Consider the following 17,872-nt stretch of genomic DNA (forward strand, 5'->3'; position numbering starts at 1 on the left):
TTTGATCTTTGGGTTTTGGATCTTTGGGTTTTTGATCTTTGGGTTTTGGATCTTTGTGTTTTGATCTTTGGGTTTTGGATCTTTGTGTTTTGATCTTTGGGTTTTTTGATCTTTGGGTTTTGGATCTTTGGGTTTTTGATCTTTGGGTTTTGGATCTTTGTGTTTTGATCTTTGGGTTTTGGATCTTTGTGTTTTGATCTTTGAGTTTTGATCTTTGGGTTTTGGATCTTTGTGTTTTGATCTTTGAGTTTTTGGATCTTTGGGTTTTGATCTTTGGGTTTTTGATCTTTGGGTTTTGATCTTTGTGTTTTGATCTTTGGGTTTTGGATCTTTGTGTTTTGATCTTTGAGTTTTTGGATCTTTGGGTTTTGATCTTTGGGTTTTTGATCTTTGGGTTTTGATCTTTGTGTTTTGATCTTTGGGTTTTGATCTTTGGGTTTTTTGATCTTTGGGTTTTGGATCTTTGTGTTTTGATCTTTGGGTTTTGGATCTTTGTGTTTTGATCTTTGGGTTTTTTGATCTTTGGGTTTTGGATCTTTGGGTTTTTGATCTTTGGGTTTTGGATCTTTGGGTTTTTGATCTTTGGGTTTTGGATCTTTGGGTTTTTGATCTTTGGGTTTTGATCTTTGAGTTTTTGGATCTTTGGGTTTTGATCTTTGGGTTTTTGATCTTTGGGTTTTGGATCTTTGGGTTTTTGATCTTTGGGTTTTGGATCTTTGTGTTTTGATCTTTGGGTTTTGGATCTTTGTGTTTTGATCTTTGAGTTTTGATCTTTGGGTTTTTTGATCTTTGGGTTTTGGATCTTTGGGTTTTGGATCTTTGTGTTTTGATCTTTGGGTTTTGGATCTTTGTGTTTTGATCTTTGGGTTTTGATCTTTGGGTTTTGATCTTTGGGTTTTTGATCTTTGGGTTTTTGATCTTTGGGTTTTGGATCTTTGGGTTTTTGATCTTTGGGTTTTGATCTTTGGGTTTTTGATCTTTGGGTTTTTGATCTTTGTGTTTTGGATCTTTGGGTTTTTGATCTTTGGGTTTTGATCTTTGGGTTTTTTGATCTTTGGGTTTTGATCTTTGGGTTTTGATCTTTGGGTTTTTGATCTTTTGGTTTTTGGTCTTTGAGTTTTTGGATCTTTGGGTTTTGATCTTTGGGTTTTGATCTTTGGGTTTTTTGATCTTTGGGTTTTGATCTTTGGGTTTTGATCTTTGGGTTTTTGATCTTTGGGTTTTTGATCTTTGGGTTTTTGATCTTTGGGTTTTGGATCTTTGGGTTTTTGATCTTTGGGTTTTGATCTTTGTGTTTTGATCTTTGGGTTTTGATCTTTGGGTTTTGATCTTTGGGTTTTGATCTTTGGGTTTTGATCTTTGGGTTTTGGATCTTTGGGTTTTTGATCTTTGGGTTTTTGATCTTTGGGTTTTGGATCTTTGGGTTTTTGATCTTTGGGTTTTGATCTTTGTGTTTTGATCTTTGGGTTTTGATCTTTGGGTTTTGATCTTTGGGTTTTGATCTTTGTGTTTTGATCTTTGGGTTTTGGATCTTTGGGTTTTGATCTTTGGGTTTTGGATCTTTGGGTTTTTGATCTTTGGGTTTTGATCTTTGGGTTTTGGATCTTTGGGTTTTTGATCTTTGGGTTTTGATCTTTGGGTTTTTGATCTTTGGGTTTTGATCTTTGGGTTTTGATCTTTGGGTTTTGATCTTTGGGTTTTGATCTTTGGGTTTTGATCTTTGGGTTTTTTGATCTTTGGGTTTTGATCTTTGGGTTTTGATCTTTGGGTTTTTGATCTTTGGGTTTTGATCTTTGGGTTTTGGATCTTTGTGTTTTTGATCTTTGGGTTTTTGATCTTTGGGTTTTTGATCTTTGGGTTTTGGATCTTTGGGTTTTTGATCTTTGTGTTTTTGATCTTTGGGTTTTTGATCTTTGTGTTTTGATCTTTGTGTTTTTGATCTTTGTGTTTTTGATCTTTGGGTTTTGGATCTTTGGGTTTTTGATCTTTGGGTTTTGGATCTTTGGGTTTTTGATCTTTGTGTTTTTGATCTTTGGGTTTTTGATCTTTGTGTTTTGATCTTTGTGTTTTTGATCTTTGTGTTTTTGATCTTTGGGTTTTGGATCTTTGGGTTTTGATCTTTGGGTTTTGATCTTTGGGTTTTTGATCTTTGGGTTTTGGATCTTTGGGTTTTGATCTTTGGGTTTTTGATCTTTGGGTTTTGATCTTTGTGTTTTTGATCTTTGTGTTTTGATCTTTGGGTTTTGATCTTTGTGTTTTTGATCTTTGTGTTTTTGATCTTTGGGTTTTGATCTTTGGGTTTTGATCTTTGGGTTTTGATCTTTGGGTTTTTGATCTTTGGGTTTTGATCTTTGTGTTTTTGATCTTTGTGTTTTGATCTTTGGGTTTTTGATCTTTGTGTTTTTGATCTTTGTGTTTTTGATCTTTGGGTTTTGATCTTTGGGTTTTGATCTTTGGGTTTTGATCTTTGTGTTTTGATCTTTGTGTTTTTGATCTTTGTGTTTTTGATCTTTGGGTTTTGATCTTTGGGTTTTGATCTTTGGGTTTTGATCTTTGGGTTTTTGATCTTTGGGTTTTGATCTTTGGGTTTTGATCTTTGGGTTTTGATCTTTGGGTTTTGATCTTTGTGTTTTGATCTTTGTGTTTTTGATCTTTGTGTTTTTGATCTTTGGGTTTTGATCTTTGGGTTTTGATCTTTGGGTTTTGATCTTTGGGTTTTTGATCTTTGTGTTTTTGATCTTTGGGTTTTGATCTTTGGGTTTTGATCTTTGGGTTTTGATCTTTGGGTTTTGATCTTTGGGTTTTTGATCTTTGTGTTTTTGATCTTTGGGTTTTTGATCTTTGGGTTTTTGATCTTTGTGTTTTTGATCTTTGGGTTTTTGATCTTTGGGTTTTTGATCTTTGGGTTTTGGATCTTTGTGTTTTTGATCTTTGGGTTTTGGATCTTTGGGTTTTGATCTTTGGGTTTTGATCTTTGGGTTTTTGATCTTTGTGTTTTTGATCTTTGGGTTTTTGATCTTTGCGTTTTTGATCTTTGTGTTTTTGATCTTTGGGTTTTTGATCTTTGGGTTTTTGATCTTTGGGTTTTGGATCTTTGTGTTTTTGATCTTTGGGTTTTGGATCTTTGGGTTTTGGATCTTTGGGTTTTTGATCTTTGGGTTTTTGATCTTTGGGTTTTTGATCTTTGGGTTTTTGATCTTTGGGTTTTTGATCTTTGGGTTTTTGATCTTTGGGTTTTGGATCTTTGGGTTTTGGATCTTTGGGTTTTGATCTTTGGGTTTTGATCTTTGGGTTTTGATCTTTGGGTTTTGATCTTTATGTTTTTGATCTTTGTGTTTTGATCTTTGTGTTTTGATCTTTGGGTTTTGATCTTTGGGTTTTGATCTTTGGGTTTTGATCTTTGTGTTTTGATCTTTGTGTTTTGGATCTTTGTGTTTTGGATCTTTGTGTTTTTGATCTTTGGGTTTTGATCTTTGTGTTTTGATCTTTGTGTTTTGGATCTTTGTGTTTTGGATCTTTGTGTTTTTGATCTTTGGGTTTTGATCTTTGGGTTTTGATCTTTGGGTTTTGATCTTTGTGTTTTGATCTTTGTGTTTTGGATCTTTGTGTTTTGGATCTTTGTGTTTTTGATCTTTGGGTTTTGATCTTTGGGTTTTGATCTTTGGGTTTTGATCTTTGTGTTTTTGATCTTTGGGTTTTGATCTTTGGGTTTTGATCTTTGGGTTTTGATCTTTGGGTTTTGATCTTTGTGTTTTTGATCTTTGGGTTTTGATCTTTGGGTTTTGATCTTTGTGTTTTTGATCTTTGGGTTTTGATCTTTGGGTTTTGATCTTTGGGTTTTGATCTTTGGGTTTTTGATCTTTGGGTTTTTGATCTTTGGGTTTTGATCTTTGGGTTTTGATCTTTGGGTTTTGATCTTTGGGTTTTGATCTTTGGGTTTTGATCTTTGGGTTTTGATCTTTGGGTTTTGATCTTTGTGTTTTTGATCTTTGGGTTTTGATCTTTGGGTTTTGATCTTTGTGTTTTTGATCTTTGGGTTTTGATCTTTGGTTTTTGATCTTTGGGTTTTGATCTTTGGGTTTTTGATCTTTGGGTTTTTGATCTTTGGGTTTTGATCTTTGGGTTTTGATCTTTGGGTTTTGATCTTTGGGTTTTGATCTTTGGGTTTTGATCTTTGTGTTTTTGATCTTTGGGTTTTGATCTTTGGGTTTTTGATCTTTGTGTTTTGATCTTTGGGTTTTTGATCTTTGGGTTTTTGATCTTTGGGTTTTGATCTTTGGGTTTTGATCTTTGGGTTTTGATCTTTGGGTTTTGATCTTTGGGTTTTGATCTTTGGGTTTTGATCTTTGGGTTTTGGATCTTTGGGTTTTGATCTTTGGGTTTTGGATCTTTGGGTTTTGATCTTTGGGTTTTGATCTTTGGGTTTTGGATCTTTGGGTTTTGATCTTTGGGTTTTGATCTTTGGGTTTTGATCTTTGGGTTTTGATCTTTGGGTTTTGGATCTTTGGGTTTTGGATCTTTGGGTTTTGATCTTTGGGTTTTGGATCTTTGGGTTTTGATCTTTGGGTTTTGATCTTTGTGTTTTGGATCTTTGGGTTTTGATCTTTGGGTTTTGATCTTTGTGTTTTGATCTTTGGGTTTTGATCTTTGTGTTTTGGATCTTTGGGTTTTGATCTTTGAGTTTTGATCTTTGTGTTTTGATCTTTGGGTTTTGATCTTTGGGTTTTGGATCTTTGGGTTTTGATCTTTGGGTTTTGATCTTTGGGTTTTGGATCTTTGGGTTTTGATCTTTGGGTTTTGATCTTTGGGTTTTGATCTTTGGGTTTTGGATCTTTGGGTTTTGGATCTTTGGGTTTTGGATCTTTGTGTTTTGATCTTTGGGTTTTGATCTTTGGGTTTGGATCTTTGTGTTTTGATCTTTGTGTTTTGATCTTTGTGTTTTTGATCTTTGGGTTTTGGATCTTTGGGTTTTGATCTTTGTGTTTTGATCTTTGGGTTTTGATCTTTGGGTTTGGATCTTTGTGTTTTGATCTTTGTGTTTTTGATCTTTGTGTTTTTGATCTTTGTGTTTTGGATCTTTGGGTTTTGATCTTTGTGTTTTGATCTTTGGGTTTTGGATCTTTGGGTTTTGATCTTTGTGTTTTTGATCTTTGGGTTTTGGATCTTTGGGTTTTGATCTTTGTGTTTTGATCTTTGTGTTTTGGATCTTTGTGTTTTGGATCTTTGTGTTTTTGATCTTTGGGTTTTGATCTTTGTGTTTTGATCTTTGTGTTTTGGATCTTTGTGTTTTGGATCTTTGTGTTTTTGATCTTTGGGTTTTGATCTTTGGGTTTTGATCTTTGGGTTTTGATCTTTGTGTTTTGATCTTTGTGTTTTGGATCTTTGTGTTTTGGATCTTTGTGTTTTTGATCTTTGGGTTTTGATCTTTGGGTTTTGATCTTTGGGTTTTGATCTTTGTGTTTTTGATCTTTGGGTTTTGATCTTTGGGTTTTGATCTTTGGGTTTTGATCTTTGGGTTTTGATCTTTGTGTTTTTGATCTTTGGGTTTTGATCTTTGGGTTTTGATCTTTGTGTTTTTGATCTTTGGGTTTTGATCTTTGGGTTTTGATCTTTGGGTTTTGATCTTTGGGTTTTTGATCTTTGGGTTTTTGATCTTTGGGTTTTGATCTTTGGGTTTTGATCTTTGGGTTTTGATCTTTGGGTTTTGATCTTTGGGTTTTGATCTTTGGGTTTTGATCTTTGGGTTTTGATCTTTGTGTTTTTGATCTTTGGGTTTTGATCTTTGGGTTTTGATCTTTGTGTTTTTGATCTTTGGGTTTTGATCTTTGGTTTTTGATCTTTGGGTTTTGATCTTTGGGTTTTTGATCTTTGGGTTTTTGATCTTTGGGTTTTGATCTTTGGGTTTTGATCTTTGGGTTTTGATCTTTGGGTTTTGATCTTTGGGTTTTGATCTTTGTGTTTTTGATCTTTGGGTTTTGATCTTTGGGTTTTTGATCTTTGTGTTTTGATCTTTGGGTTTTTGATCTTTGGGTTTTTGATCTTTGGGTTTTGATCTTTGGGTTTTGATCTTTGGGTTTTGATCTTTGGGTTTTGATCTTTGGGTTTTGATCTTTGGGTTTTGATCTTTGGGTTTTGGATCTTTGGGTTTTGATCTTTGGGTTTTGGATCTTTGGGTTTTGATCTTTGGGTTTTGATCTTTGGGTTTTGGATCTTTGGGTTTTGATCTTTGGGTTTTGATCTTTGGGTTTTGATCTTTGGGTTTTGATCTTTGGGTTTTGGATCTTTGGGTTTTGGATCTTTGGGTTTTGATCTTTGGGTTTTGGATCTTTGGGTTTTGATCTTTGGGTTTTGATCTTTGTGTTTTGGATCTTTGGGTTTTGATCTTTGGGTTTTGATCTTTGTGTTTTGATCTTTGGGTTTTGATCTTTGTGTTTTGGATCTTTGGGTTTTGATCTTTGAGTTTTGATCTTTGTGTTTTGATCTTTGGGTTTTGATCTTTGGGTTTTGGATCTTTGGGTTTTGATCTTTGGGTTTTGATCTTTGGGTTTTGGATCTTTGGGTTTTGATCTTTGGGTTTTGATCTTTGGGTTTTGATCTTTGGGTTTTGGATCTTTGGGTTTTGGATCTTTGGGTTTTGGATCTTTGTGTTTTGATCTTTGGGTTTTGATCTTTGGGTTTGGATCTTTGTGTTTTGATCTTTGTGTTTTGATCTTTGTGTTTTTGATCTTTGGGTTTTGGATCTTTGGGTTTTGATCTTTGTGTTTTGATCTTTGGGTTTTGATCTTTGGGTTTGGATCTTTGTGTTTTGATCTTTGTGTTTTTGATCTTTGTGTTTTTGATCTTTGTGTTTTGGATCTTTGGGTTTTGATCTTTGTGTTTTGATCTTTGGGTTTTGGATCTTTGGGTTTTGATCTTTGTGTTTTTGATCTTTGGGTTTTGGATCTTTGGGTTTTGGATCTTTGGGTTTTGATCTTTGTGTTTTGATCTTTGTGTTTTTGATCTTTGGGTTTTGGATCTTTGGGTTTTGATCTTTGTGTTTTGATCTTTGGGTTTTGGATCTTTGGGTTTTGATCTTTGTGTTTTTGATCTTTGGGTTTTGGATCTTTGGGTTTTGGATCTTTGGGTTTTGATCTTTGTGTTTTGATCTTTGGGTTTGGATCTTTGTGTTTTGATCTTTGTGTTTTGATCTTTGTGTTTTTGATCTTTGGGTTTTGGATCTTTGGGTTTTGATCTTTGTGTTTTTGATCTTTGTGTTTTTGATCTTTGTGTTTTGGATCTTTGGGTTTTGATCTTTGTGTTTTGATCTTTGTGTTTTGATCTTTGTGTTTTGATCTTTGTGTTTTTGATCTTTGGGTTTTGGATCTTTGGGTTTTGATCTTTGTGTTTTGATCTTTGTGTTTTTGATCTTTGGGTTTTGGATCTTTGGGTTTTGATCTTTGTGTTTTTGATCTTTGTGTTTTTGATCTTTGGGTTTTGGATCTTTGGGTTTTGATCTTTGTGTTTTGATCTTTGGGTTTTGATCTTTGGGTTTTGATCTTTGTGTTTTGATCTTTGTGTTTTGATCTTTGTGTTTTGATCTTTGTGTTTTTGATCTTTGGGTTTTGGATCTTTGGGTTTTGATCTTTGTGTTTTGATCTTTGTGTTTTTGATCTTTGGGTTTTGGATCTTTGGGTTTTGATCTTTGTGTTTTTGATCTTTGTGTTTTTGATCTTTGGGTTTTGGATCTTTGGGTTTTGATCTTTGTGTTTTTGATCTTTGTGTTTTGGATCTTTGGGTTTTGATCTTTGGGTTTGGATCTTTGTGTTTTTGATCTTTGGGTTTTGGATCTTTGGGTTTTGATCTTTGTGTTTTTGATCTTTGTGTTTTGGATCTTTGGGTTTTGATCTTTGGGTTTGGATCTTTGTGTTTTGATCTTTGGGTTTTGATCTTTGGGTTTTGGATCTTTGGGTTTTGGATCTTTGGGTTTTGATCTTTGGGTTTTGGATCTTTGTGTTTTTGATCTTTGGGTTTTGATCTTTGTGTTTTGATCTTTGTGTTTTGGATCTTTGTGTTTTGGATCTTTGTGTTTTTGATCTTTGGGTTTTGATCTTTGGGTTTTGATCTTTGGGTTTTGATCTTTGTGTTTTGATCTTTGTGTTTTGGATCTTTGTGTTTTGGATCTTTGTGTTTTTGATCTTTGGGTTTTGATCTTTGGGTTTTGATCTTTGGGTTTTGATCTTTGTGTTTTTGATCTTTGGGTTTTGATCTTTGGGTTTTGATCTTTGGGTTTTGATCTTTGGGTTTTGATCTTTGTGTTTTTGATCTTTGGGTTTTGATCTTTGGGTTTTGATCTTTGGGTTTTGATCTTTGGGTTTTTGATCTTTGGGTTTTTGATCTTTGGGTTTTGATCTTTGGGTTTTGATCTTTGTGTTTTTGATCTTTGGGTTTTGATCTTTGGTTTTTGATCTTTGGGTTTTGATCTTTGGGTTTTTGATCTTTGGGTTTTTGATCTTTGGGTTTTGATCTTTGGGTTTTGATCTTTGGGTTTTGATCTTTGGGTTTTGATCTTTGGGTTTTGATCTTTGTGTTTTTGATCTTTGGGTTTTGATCTTTGGGTTTTTGATCTTTGTGTTTTGATCTTTGGGTTTTTGATCTTTGGGTTTTTGATCTTTGGGTTTTGATCTTTGGGTTTTGATCTTTGGGTTTTGATCTTTGGGTTTTGATCTTTGGGTTTTGATCTTTGGGTTTTGATCTTTGGGTTTTGGATCTTTGGGTTTTGATCTTTGGGTTTTGGATCTTTGGGTTTTGATCTTTGGGTTTTGATCTTTGGGTTTTGGATCTTTGGGTTTTGATCTTTGGGTTTTGATCTTTGGGTTTTGATCTTTGGGTTTTGATCTTTGGGTTTTGGATCTTTGGGTTTTGGATCTTTGGGTTTTGATCTTTGGGTTTTGGATCTTTGGGTTTTGATCTTTGGGTTTTGATCTTTGGGTTTTGATCTTTGGGTTTTGATCTTTGGGTTTTGATCTTTGGGTTTTGGATCTTTGGGTTTTGATCTTTGGGTTTTGGATCTTTGGGTTTTGATCTTTGGGTTTTGATCTTTGGGTTTTGATCTTTGGGTTTTGATCTTTGGGTTTTGGATCTTTGGGTTTTGGATCTTTGGGTTTTGATCTTTGGGTTTTGATCTTTGGGTTTTGGATCTTTGGGTTTTGATCTTTGGGTTTTGATCTTTGGGTTTTGATCTTTGGGTTTTGATCTTTGGGTTTTGGATCTTTGGGTTTTGGATCTTTGGGTTTTGATCTTTGGGTTTTGATCTTTGGGTTTTGATCTTTGAGTTTTGGATCTTTGGGTTTTGATCTTTGGGTTTTGGATCTTTGGGTTTTGGATCTTTGGGTTTTGATCTTTGGGTTTTGATCTTTGGGTTTTGATCTTTGGGTTTTGATCTTTGGGTTTTGGATCTTTGGGTTTTGGATCTTTGGGTTTTGATCTTTGGGTTTTGATCTTTGGGTTTTGGATCTTTGGGTTTTGATCTTTGGGTTTTGATCTTTGTGTTTTTGATCTTTGGGTTTTGATCTTTGGGTTTTGATCTTTGTGTTTTGATCTTTGAGTTTTGATCTTTGTGTTTTGATCTTTGTGTTTTGGATCTTTGGTTTTTGATCTTTGGGTTTTGATCTTTGTGTTTTGATCTTTGGGTTTTGATCTTTGTGTTTTTGATCTTTGGTTTTTGATCTTTGGGTTTTGATCTTTGGGTTTTGATCTTTGTGTTTTGGATCTTTGGGTTTTGATCTTTGTGTTTTGATCTTTGTGTTTTTGATCTTTGTGTTTTTGATCTTTGGGTTTTGGATCTTTGGGTTTTGATCTTTGTGTTTTGATCTTTGGGTTTTGATCTTTGTGTTTTTGATCTTTGGGTTTTGGATCTTTGGGTTTTGATCTTTGTGTTTTGGATCTTTGGGTTTTGGATCTTTGGGTTTTGGATCTTTGGTTTTTGATCTTTGGGTTTTGATCTTTGGGTTTTGATCTTTGTGTTTTGGATCTTTGGGTTTTGATCTTTGTGTTTTGATCTTTGTGTTTTTGATCTTTGTGTTTTTGATCTTTGGGTTTTGGATCTTTGGGTTTTGATCTTTGTGTTTTGATCTTTGGGTTTTGATCTTTGTGTTTTGATCTTTGGGTTTTGATCTTTGGGTTTTGATCTTTGTGTTTTTGATCTTTGGGTTTTGGATCTTTGGGTTTTGATCTTTGGGTTTTGATCTTTGGGTTTTGATCTTTGTGTTTTTGATCTTTGTGTTTTTGATCTTTGGGTTTTGATCTTTGGGTTTTGATCTTTGTGTTTTGATCTTTGGGTTTTGATCTTTGGGTTTGGATCTTTGTGTTTTGATCTTTGTGTTTTTGATCTTTGTGTTTTTGATCTTTGTGTTTTGGATCTTTGGGTTTTGATCTTTGTGTTTTGGATCTTTGGGTTTTGATCTTTGTGTTTTGATCTTTGTGTTTTTGATCTTTGGGTTTTGGATCTTTGGGTTTTGATCTTTGTGTTTTGATCTTTGGGTTTTTGATCTTTGGGTTTTGATCTTTGTGTTTTGATCTTTGTGTTTTTGATCTTTGGGTTTTGGATCTTTGGGTTTTGGATCTTTGGGTTTTGATCTTTGTGTTTTGATCTTTGTGTTTTGATCTTTGTGTTTTTGATCTTTGGGTTTTGGATCTTTGGGTTTTGATCTTTGTGTTTTGATCTTTGGGTTTTTGATCTTTGGGTTTTGATCTTTGTGTTTTGATCTTTGTGTTTTGATCTTTGTGTTTTTGATCTTTGGGTTTTGGATCTTTGGGTTTTGATCTTTGTGTTTTGATCTTTGGGTTTTTGATCTTTGGGTTTTGGATCTTTGGGTTTTGATCTTTGTGTTTTGATCTTTGGGTTTTTGATCTTTGGGTTTTGATCTTTGTGTTTTGATCTTTGTGTTTTTGATCTTTGGGTTTTGGATCTTTGGGTTTTGGATCTTTGTGTTTTGATCTTTGTGTTTTTGATCTTTGGGTTTTGGATCTTTGGGTTTTGATCTTTGTGTTTTGATCTTTGGGTTTGGATCTTTGTGTTTTGATCTTTGTGTTTTGATCTTTGTGTTTTTGATCTTTGGGTTTTGGATCTTTGGGTTTTGATCTTTGTGTTTTGATCTTTGTGTTTTGATCTTTGGGTTTTGATCTTTGTGTTTTTGATCTTTGGGTTTTGGATCTTTGGGTTTTGGATCTTTGGGTTTTGATCTTTGTGTTTTGATCTTTGTGTTTTTGATCTTTGGGTTTTGGATCTTTGGGTTTTGATCTTTGTGTTTTTGATCTTTGTGTTTTTGATCTTTGTGTTTTGGATCTTTGGGTTTTGATCTTTGTGTTTTGATCTTTGTGTTTTGATCTTTGGGTTTTGGATCTTTGGGTTTTGATCTTTGTGTTTTTGATCTTTGGGTTTTGGATCTTTGGGTTTTGATCTTTGTGTTTTGATCTTTGTGTTTTTGATCTTTGTGTTTTGGATCTTTGGGTTTTGGATCTTTGGGTTTTGATCTTTGTGTTTTGATCTTTGTGTTTTTGATCTTTGTGTTTTGGATCTTTGTGTTTTGATCTTTGTGTTTTTGATCTTTGGGTTTTGGATCTTTGGGTTTTGATCTTTGTGTTTTTGATCTTTGTGTTTTGGATCTTTGGGTTTTGATCTTTGTGTTTTGATCTTTGGGTTTTGGATCTTTGGGTTTTGATCTTTGTGTTTTTGATCTTTGGGTTTTGGATCTTTGGGTTTTGATCTTTGTGTTTTGATCTTTGTGTTTTTGATCTTTGTGTTTTGGATCTTTGGGTTTTGGATCTTTGGGTTTTGATCTTTGTGTTTTGATCTTTGTGTTTTTGATCTTTGTGTTTTGGATCTTTGTGTTTTGATCTTTGTGTTTTTGATCTTTGGGTTTTGGATCTTTGGGTTTTGATCTTTGTGTTTTGATCTTTGTGTTTTTGATCTTTGGGTTTTGGATCTTTGGGTTTTGATCTTTGGGTTTTGATCTTTGGGTTTTGATCTTTGTGTTTTGATCTTTGTGTTTTTGATCTTTGGGTTTTGGATCTTTGGGTTTTGATCTTTGGGTTTTGATCTTTGGGTTTTGATCTTTGTGTTTTGATCTTTGTGTTTTGATCTTTGTGTTTTTGATCTTTGGGTTTTGGATCTTTGGGTTTTGATCTTTGTGTTTTTGATCTTTGGGTTTTGGATCTTTGGGTTTTGATCTTTGTGTTTTGATCTTTGGGTTTTGATCTTTGTGTTTTGATCTTTGTGTTTTTGATCTTTGGGTTTTGATCTTTGGGTTTTGATCTTTGTGTTTTTGATCTTTGGGTTTTGGATCTTTGGGTTTTGATCTTTGGGTTTTGATCTTTGTGTTTTTGATCTTTGGGTTTTGGATCTTTGGGTTTTGATCTTTGTGTTTTTGATCTTTGTGTTTTTGATCTTTGTGTTTTGGATCTTTGGGTTTTGATCTTTGTGTTTTGATCTTTGTGTTTTGATCTTTGTGTTTTGATCTTTGTGTTTTTGATCTTTGGGTTTTGGATCTTTGGGTTTTGATCTTTGTGTTTTGATCTTTGTGTTTTTGATCTTTGGGTTTTGGATCTTTGGGTTTTGATCTTTGGGTTTTGATCTTTGTGTTTTTGATCTTTGGGTTTTGGATCTTTGGGTTTTGATCTTTGTGTTTTGATCTTTGGGTTTTGATCTTTGGGTTTGGATCTTTGTGTTTTTGATCTTTGTGTTTTTGATCTTTGTGTTTTTGATCTTTGTGTTTTTGATCTTTGTGTTTTTGATCTTTGTGTTTTTGATCTTTGTGTTTTTGATCTTTGTGTTTTTGATCTTTGTGTTTTTGATCTTTGGGTTTTGGATCTTTGGGTTTTTGATCTTTGTGTTTTTGATCTTTGTGTTTTTGATCTTTGTGTTTTTGATCTTTGTGTTTTTGATCTTTGTGTTTTTGATCTTTGGGTTTTGGATCTTTGGGTTTTGATCTTTGTGTTTTTGATCTTTGTGTTTTGGATCTTTGGGTTTTGATCTTTGGGTTTGGATCTTTGTGTTTTGATCTTTGTGTTTTGATCTTTGTGTTTTTGATCTTTGGGTTTTGGATCTTTGGGTTTTGATCTTTGTGTTTTGATCTTTGTGTTTTGATCTTTGTGTTTTTGATCTTTGGGTTTTGGATCTTTGGGTTTTGATCTTTGTGTTTTGATCTTTGTGTTTTTGATCTTTGGGTTTTGGATCTTTGGGTTTTGATCTTTGTGTTTTTGATCTTTGTGTTTTTGATCTTTGTGTTTTGGATCTTTGTGTTTTGATCTTTGTGTTTTGATCTTTGTGTTTTGATCTTTGGGTTTTGATCTTTGGGTTTTGATCTTTGGGTTTTGGATCTTTGGGTTTTGGATCTTTGGGTTTTGATCTTTGTGTTTTTGATCTTTGGGTTTTGGATCTTTGGGTTTTGATCTTTGTGTTTTGATCTTTGTGTTTTGATCTTTGTGTTTTGATCTTTGTGTTTTTGATCTTTGTGTTTTGGATCTTTGGGTTTTGATCTTTGGGTTTTGATCTTTGGGTTTTGATCTTTGTGTTTTTGATCTTTGGGTTTTGATCTTTGTGTTTTGATCTTTGTGTTTTTGATCTTTGTGTTTTGGATCTTTGGGTTTTGATCTTTGGGTTTTGATCTTTGGGTTTTGATCTTTGGGTTTTGATCTTTGTGTTTTGGATCTTTGAGTTTTGGGGTTAGAGTCTCCGATTTTGAGACTAAGTGCTGATGCCGGTGTGGGAACAGTGATGTTTTACGACAGCAACAGCTGCAGCGACAAGCAACTCTAAATGGGCTGTCACCATCGCCACCTGGAACACAACCGATTCCCAGCGCAACGGCACCAGATTCGCTGTTTCCATAATTGGCACACATGAGGCTCACACGACGCAGCCACACTTAAACGATCCATCCCTCCACACACACCATCCCAGCCAACAAGATGACTGGAAGGAGGGCAGCACCACGGTTCAAGGATGCTGAGCTGGTCACCCTCCTGGACACCTTTCAGGAGAAAAGGATGGCCCTGTACACCGGCCTGGAAGGCAAGCCACCAGCGCGACTGTTGCCAATTTAATGGAATGCTATCCCACCAGCGTCAACAGTCATGTTGCCAATTCGCACCGGAGACGCCAATAATGTTGCTCTATTTAAGTGGATACTGATATAACAGTTATTAATGATGATATTGCTTTCAGAGTCGCCAGGTATCAGATGATACCACCACAAGGTTTAACCGGATATCGATCAAAGACCCAACAACCAGTTAGTTAGTTCAAGTTCAATGATAGTTTATTTACACACAAGAATTACTTCGACATGCAACATAAAACACGAGAAGCTAAATTACACCTAACACTACAACAACCTGTACTTACCTTCAGGCACCCGGCCTTATGCAGAGGAACAAGGCTTTTGTTCGGATCTTGCGTGGCTGGGTCTAGAGAAGTGACTTTGTTTCTGCTGCGCTCATCCTTCTGGTAGCGATCGTCGGTCTTGAATTTGCTTCTGGTCGTGGTGCTGCAATTGGTTTTAGGCTTAAGCCGGGGCCATGAGAGTGCCGGTGCGCTGGGGCCAAAAGAGACCGAACACATGGCAGTGTCTCTCTTTATCCTTCTGGGGTTTTGCGCTCTTTTGGGCGGTCCTTAGCTTTGGACCCAATAATTCGGCAGGCTTCGATTACTGCCTTCGATTTTGGCCAATAAAGGGGCACGTGCCTTGATGGCTGGGCGTGTCTTGAGTGGTCATTGACCATGGCTGTTTGAGCTTCCTGGGTGAAGGGAGTGGCGCCGATGAGTCTGTACCTGTATCTGATACCTGAGTACAAGTCCTTTGTTCTGGGGAAATGGGCCACTAGAATGCAAATCGCCTGGGGGTTTCACTTGTGTCAGGTTATCTAGTGGCCAATGTACACTTAAGCACTGAGTTCGTCTGGATCCTGCATTGGCCATATTTCCCATGATTCTTTGCAAGTAGCCATACTTCCCTTTGTAAGTGGCCACCACAGATGGCTACATCCTGTCCTTTTGATCCTGAACGCGAAGCATGATGGATCACACTATTGATCCCTCATCCGTCTTTGGTGTGCCGGTTACCCTTGGTCAAGGACAGGTTCTACACTACTCTGTCCTATGTTTTTGGTGCACTTACCGAAGTTTTTAATACATCACAAATTCATAAACTCTAAGTGGCCACTGTAAAACTTTTATCATTACACATTTAACTTATTTACACAAGGGAACCACTAACTATCATTACCTAAGCTACTCTCATGCTGCTGGCAAATATCAAAAAGGAACTTCTGTACAATACAACATTTTAAAGAAATAAACAGCAGCATCCTATCTCTATTTAATCTATTACAGTCAGAGAAGAAGTACAATCTTTTTATTTTGTCAGTGAAAAAGGTTTAAAAGGTTTATGGGGTTTGTTGGATTCCCAGGAAAGGGGCTCGGAGTGTGTATATCGGGGTGCGGGAGGCTCTCCTTCGCCATTTGCGATGTCTAAGTGTCTGAACGACACTGCAGAGGCTTGCTATTACCAAAAGGCTTCCCCTGTATAGGAAAGAGAATACCATTTTACAATGTTTTCGCAACATGTGGGGGTCCGTGTTTATTTTCATGTGAGGTGTGGTGTCCGGGCTAGGGGGTCACATATTGTATGGTCATCTCCGGGGCCGGTGTGGTGTGGGGTACAAAGGCCGTCAACGCGCGCAGTTGTAGGAGTCCAGCGATGATCACAATGGAGGTTATCAGTCCTCTCTTCTTCTTGTCTTTTTGTTCTTCGTATGTTCCTGAGGGTGCAAGCATAATATCTGTTATTGTCGTTGGTTAACATCTCGTTTTGTTTGTCTTTCTCGCTTCAACTTCAATTACCCATTAGAATCGTCACCACGTGTGACTCCCGCATTTTTTTTTTGAAATAACCATTTTAGAGACAAGACATACGGAAAAAAAATTCTGTTTAAGTGCAAGCTTGTGGTCGATGCGGTGAGTGGGCGGACAATTTCTCCGTCCAGGGTCCAGAGGTAGTTCACGTATAGCAGCAAGTGTGTAACAACCAAGCGTGTCAAACATGTAAATAGCAGTTGGGGCAGCGACCAAAGAGTCGGGGAAGGTAAAGAGTTGAGTGTACAGGCTGTGGCAAAAGGCATTCTTTAAACCACACTAAAGAGCAGATAAGGGGAAACAAAGACCTGCCAAGGACAGAAAGGAGTGTAAAGAACCTTTCCAGATTACATGAAGTGATCGAAGCATGAGGTGCATGTGGGCCATGGCAGGGCAAGAATGGGTGGGATTCCCTGGGTAGGGTGGTGATCAGTGCCGTTGCTCCACTACCCAAGCTTGGCTGACCGGATGCATTGGGGGGTCCTCAGGCAGGGCGGGGATTAGTGCCATTGCTCCACTGCCTGGGTGACCTGATACGAGCGGAAAGATTTTGTAACATATGGGATCCAACAATTTGTTCATTTAACAGTTATTGGGCAGTAAATTACGTCAGAAGAGTAACCATGACTGTATCAAGAAATTTTCTAACTGGCCGACATTAAGTAAAACCATGTGAGATCGGAAGAATAAACTGTATCAAGAAATTTTGTATCGAGCCGACATTAATTAAAACCATGTAGCAATAAGAAAGAAAGTAAGAAAGAAAGCGGGCAGGTTCCATCAGGAAATAGGACACCGTAATTCACATGCGGTTCCTTTTTTTCATCATCTGGACACCTCAGGGTTCCGTATCAAAGAGCGTTGCAAAAGGGTTACCGTAACGGGAGTCAAACTCTGAGTCATCACCATCTCCCGGTTGCCAAACTGGTGTCTGTCGTTTCTGTGCCGTGGCTGCGTGGGCCGTCGTGAGATCCGAATCGTTATTCCTTACTAATTGACAAGAGTTGTCGCGGTGCCAATGGGGGGTTCGTTTGTCATGAGGGGCGGTAGCTGCAAAGGGCAAATTTCCGTTGTCGGGCGGTGGCGGTGGCTCTGGCTGTTGCAGTGAAAGAGGTACAGGGGACCAAACATGTCCTGGTCGTGGTTCCAGGGGCTGCCGCTGTCGTCCGAATCAAGCTCAAGGTGGAAGATCGTTCTTGTGGACGGAGACACGGTCGGGTCTGTGGATGTGCTGTCCTGGCTGGGGGTGGGTCGGGCTAGGTTGTCAGTGGGCGGGGCGTACTCATCTGCCATTGCCAGGGAGACGTGGTGTGAGTGGCTGCACTGGGCTCCATAAACTTTAAGCTGGTTGATGTGGAACCAACCTGATTTTCCATTAGGGTACGTTATTTTGTATACAGAGGGGCTCACTTTATCCGAAATGGAGTCGGGTCCTGCAAATTTAGGGGAGAGGAACGAACTTGGGTTGTATAGAGAAACCATCACTTGCTGACCGACTGTATACTCTACGGGGTGTACTGTTTTATCAAAGCAGGCCTTACTCTGCTTATTCCTAGCACCTAGACGGACAGCTGCAGCGAGCTGGGCTGCTTTAATATTTTCCGTGAGTCGTTGGACCGCTTTTTCATGGGTGAGGGCGGTGATTGTGGGGCTGGCCAATCAAGTCCTAATAAATATTCAGTTCCTTTCATGGGTCGTCCAGTCATGAGGGTGTGGGGGGTGAATCCTGTGGAACTTGATACCGTGTAATAAACATAAGGGCGACTGGGAGAACCGTGTCCCATGTGGTGTTGTCCTGTTGCACCATTTTCCTAATTGTAGCTTTCAGGGTCCAATTCACATACGTTCCACAATGCTGTTGGATTGTGGGTGATAAGTATTTTGGAATTTCTGTTTTATGCCGAAAATTGGCAGGGCATTCTGCATCATTCTGCCTGTAAAATGAAAACAGTGGTGCGATTCAATACTGCGGGGGAGTCC

The sequence above is a fragment of the Scyliorhinus torazame genome, chromosome 27 (assembly GCF_047496885.1).
Source record: "Scyliorhinus torazame isolate Kashiwa2021f chromosome 27, sScyTor2.1, whole genome shotgun sequence".
Classification (NCBI taxonomy): domain Eukaryota; kingdom Metazoa; phylum Chordata; class Chondrichthyes; order Carcharhiniformes; family Scyliorhinidae; genus Scyliorhinus; species Scyliorhinus torazame.